At 36.6% G+C, this 4547-nt stretch overlaps 1 long non-coding RNA gene across 1 annotated transcript; it reads left to right on the forward strand.

The window, feature by feature from the left end:
* The first annotated feature begins 1803 nt into the window (after positions 1–1803).
* Positions 1804–3689, forward strand: LOC106326650. The gene is made up of 3 exons (XR_001267293.1): positions 1804–1882; positions 2077–2139; positions 3395–3689. It is a non-coding gene; the product is annotated as an uncharacterized LOC106326650 (long non-coding RNA).
* Positions 3690–4547: the final 858 nt, after the last annotated feature.

Consider the following 4547-nt stretch of genomic DNA (forward strand, 5'->3'; position numbering starts at 1 on the left):
ATCAATTTTTTATTCAATTTAATTTCTGTTATGAAACTGTTCAATATGGTATTACAACTCAATAATTTTAAAGTTAAAACAAAGTTTAAATCGGTTTTAAATTTACAATTTTTTTATACAAAACCTAAATTAATAAGATAAATGTATTTTAAAGTATAACAAGGTTTAGTTAACTTTGACCCATCTTACTGATCATTCTATATATGATTTCCTTTAATAACAAATTGTTAGTTAAATTATATGAAATATTTTAGACACAAGGCAATCAATAAATTCAAACGAATTTAAATTTCTTACCAATTTAATAGTTTAAAATCGATTGTAGTATATATAACAATTTATATTCAAATGTTATTGTAATTTTTTTAATTTAATTAAAACTTATACGAATACCCCGGGCGTAGCCCGGGAAAAGCCTCTAGTACTCATTAAGAACCCCTAATCATGCTTAATCATGATCTAACGTTTTTGATCGTAAACCACGCCAACTTTAAAGATAGTATGGTAAAAGTGCCTTGCGATATTAGGCTTTTTTTTGTTTAAAAAGGGCATACATCTTCAAGATTTCATTTGTAACATAATTGATTCATAAACTAGAAACCACAAGATCACTAACTCTAGGCATTTAGCTTATTGGGATAAAACCAGATTTGTAATTTGTATAGAAAAAAGCGTTATGGAGTAATTAAAGTTACTCAGCTTAATTGCTAGTTTTAGGATTATAGTATATTTCTAAGGAAGCAAATTCTAACGAGAATTGAGCTACAACTACCACAGTTTTATATTGTTTTTTTTCTTGGCCTTTCACCTCAATGGTGGGTCTCTAAATCTGAAACAAATGTTAGAGCATCCGCAGTGGGGATCTCTCACACAATCTCTTATCAAATAAATAGAACAAAAAATAATAAAAAGATGAAAGAGAAGAAGAAAAGGACGTAATGGGGAGAGAGACGTACGTTCATAAAGATACTTGTTAATAAAAAGAGATTTTCTCCACTTGTCATCTAATAAGTGATTATAATTTCTTTTTACTTAAAATTTATTTATTTAACTAATTTATATTATTAAATAATGATGAAAGGTTACGGGAAGAAACTTACCCAATGCTGATGTTCTTAGAGTAGGTTTATTGCAGTGGCTGAAGTAAGGTGCTTAAGGCTAATTGCAATTAAAATAAATGATAAATAGAAAAAAAGAGAAAAAGTGTTGCTTAATTAAGCACGGGAAGCGTCGTTTCTTCTTTGCAAGGTGTCGCAGTGCTAAAGGCTGGAGGAGAGGTCTCCTTCGCTTCCTTCACATTTTTTCTTTTCTTTCCTTTCTCTCTCTTTGTTTCTCTCCTCGCTGTGGCGAAAGGCGACATCTGTTGCGATCGGTGGGTGTGTTCGACGCCACGGCCGCGTCTCTGTGGGTGGCTGTCGTCGACGACGGCTAAGGACGTCCTCTCTATCTGTTGCTCTCCTCCACCAAGGAAAATGGTGTCATCTCTCTCTCAGTTTCTTTCCTCTCCTCAGTGAAAGGGGAGATCTCTCCCGATCGGTGGCTCTGTTGGACGATCAGGCCACGTCTCCGTCGGTGGCTGTCGTCGAGGAAGGGAAACGACGATCTCTCTTTCTGTCTCTTTCCTCTCCTCGGCGGAATCGTGGCGAGCTCTCTCTCTCAGGCGAATCGAAGGTAAAGATTTGTTAATATGATTGTTTGTTAGGATATTTCAATTATGCATGTATTTGATTTTGATTTCTCGAACAGATCGAAAATATTAATATGAGGAACATGAAAAATTTTGATTTGATTTTTTTCTGTCATGTTCTTGTGAGATGGAACGATCAAGAGCCAGACGATTCTTCATAACAAAAGCCAAAAGATCAAGGGCCACATGATAAAGGTAAACCTTTGTCTTTGGTCGGTTGAATTTGATAAAACCTTTGTATTTGGTCTGGTGAATTGGATGAAGCATTGTTAATTACATTTGGTGGTTTGTGGTTTGTTATTGTTGATTTTTATTCTCTGGCGAGCTCATATTTTAATATATAAATCTTTGTTTTGGTTGTGATCTGTTTATTTCCTCTCTGTCTTTAGGTTGTTTGATCAAGATGCAATGTCAAGGTTCATGAGACAAAAGCCCTACGCTTGTTGATAGAGGTAAACCCCTCTCTTTGCTCTGGTTAATATGATAAAGCATTGTATTGTTGTGTAAATGTAAATGTTGATGGTTAGTGTTAGGTTAGGTAATTACTGTAATAAATGCGTGTGTGATGAATGCGTTAGGTTAGGTTGTGGTTGTGTTAAGATAATAAATTGTAATTATGGTTTGATACATATCGATGGTCTTGTGTGATAATTGCGTTAGATATATGTCCTCTCGGACTGGTTGTGATCAATGCTTCTCTTCCTGCTTTTAAACTCTGTCCTTGGCCTCTTTCTTGAGTCTCTCAAACACGGGCTGTCCTTCTCTTCCCACTTCTCCCCATTTTTTTTTAATTTATCTCTTTTTTCTTATCTTGGAATATGGATTCCTATCCATATAGGCAGAATCCAAAGTTTGTTGACTTACTCAATAGTCAACAAGATATTGGATTTGGATCCTATGAAGATAGTGTAGAGCTATCTTCAACCCAAGTTCCTTTTCTTACCACTCAAGGATCTCGTTTGCAAATTCTGTGGAGCCTATGAAGCTGCAAGGAGAGAGAAGACATCGGTCAAAACGAAAACGATGTGCTCAAACTAGCTCATCAAATATTTTTCAACAACCATAAGAAGAAATTCCTCCTTGAACATGCGTGGAAGGAACTGAGGAACGACCAGAAGTGGTGTGAGGTTTCATCTGCTAAGAACGAAGGAATCTCTAAAAAAAGAAAGTGTGAGGACGGTGGTGATTCTTCAACATCTCAAGCAGATTCTAAGAAACGTCCGGGTGTTAAAGCCTCAAAGGCGAGTGGTAAGAAGACGGTTGATCAAGAGAAGCAAGTGAAGGAGTTTGAGAGGATTTGGACAATCAAGCAGAAGGATATGGAAGCTAAGGAACGCTTGTCTAAGATGAGCCTGCTTGAGAGTCTTATTGGAAAAAAAGAACCTTTGCCTGAGTATGAAGAAGCCCTTAAGAAAAAGCTAATCAATGACTTGTTCTGATTCTAGTTGTCTTTCAGTTTCTTGTTCAGTTTATTGTTGTCTTTCTGTTTCTCGTTTCACCGGATGTTCTTGTTGTGTTTAATCAAGTTCTTGTAATGCTACAATGTTCATGTTTCGTTTAAATTGGTCTTGTTCTTGTTCTTGTTCTATGTTTTATTGGTTCTTGTTCTGTTGATATTGCTGTTGCTTAACATATTGTTTTTGTGTGATGTTGATAGTCACTTGTTCTATGACACTGATGTTCCTGTTTTATTGTTTTGTACTCTAGTATCACGGGAGTGGATGCTTGGACAAGAACAGGAGAGAGTGGAGAGGCAGACAAGACCACGCGAGAGTTGAGCATTGTATTGTCTTGTACTCTTCTATCACGGGTCTTTGTATTTGGTCACGGGTCTTGTACTCTTGCATTGTATTGTATTTGGTCACGGGTCTTTGTAATTGGCCACGGGTTCTGTCTCTGCATTTGGACACAAGATGTCACAAACAGACTTATAAAATTTTATGTTTCACTTTCTCATTCTCACCATTCTTGCAAGTTATAAACAATCCATTCTCACTTTTAATTCTCTCCATTCTCTTGTTGTCATCAAAAGACCACACTTAAAACAATCCATTCCCTTTATTCTCACCATTCTTGCAAGTTATAAACAATCAATTCTCACTCTTAATTCTCTCCATTCTCTCGTTGTCATCAAAAGACCACACTTAAAACAATCCATTCCCTTTATTCTCTCCATTCTCTCGTTGTCATTATCTCTTAATTCTCATCACAAGCACACTTATAAAAATCTTAAAAATTTCATCTCATGGCATCTTCCTCTCATAACAATTTCGAGGAGTCAATGGATGAAGCGTTCGATCAATATGTTGATCATCATTTCGATCAAGCATTTGAGAATTTGTGCAATACTTTTAGTGATCAAACAGAAGGAAGGAAGACAAGAAAAAAAAGAGAGTTATTATCAAAAGAAACCTTAAAGAATGCAATCTCCGGTTATGGAATGATATTTCAGTGACGCTCCAACTTATCCTGAAAATCTATTCCGACGACGATTTAGAATGAACAGGCCATTGTTCATGCATATTGTTGATCGTCTCTCCAATGAAGTTCAATTCTTTCGTCAGAAGAAAGACGGTCTCGGAAGTCTTGGTCTCTCTACACTTCAAAAGTGTACAGCAGCTATACGTGTGTTGGCATATGGGCCGGCGCTTGATTCGGTCGACGAATATCTCCGGCTCGGTGCAACCACAACTCGGTTATGTGTGGAAATTTTTTTGGAAGCAATAATAGATTTGTTCGGCGATCAGTACCTACGAAGACCAACAATGGATGATCTTCAACGTCTACTTCATATTGGAGAGCTTCGTGGATTTCCCGGGATGATAGGAAGCATCGATTGTATGCATTGGGAGTGGAATAA

This window comes from Brassica oleracea, chromosome C2 (assembly GCF_000695525.1).
Source record: "Brassica oleracea var. oleracea cultivar TO1000 chromosome C2, BOL, whole genome shotgun sequence".
NCBI lineage: Eukaryota > Viridiplantae > Streptophyta > Magnoliopsida > Brassicales > Brassicaceae > Brassica > Brassica oleracea.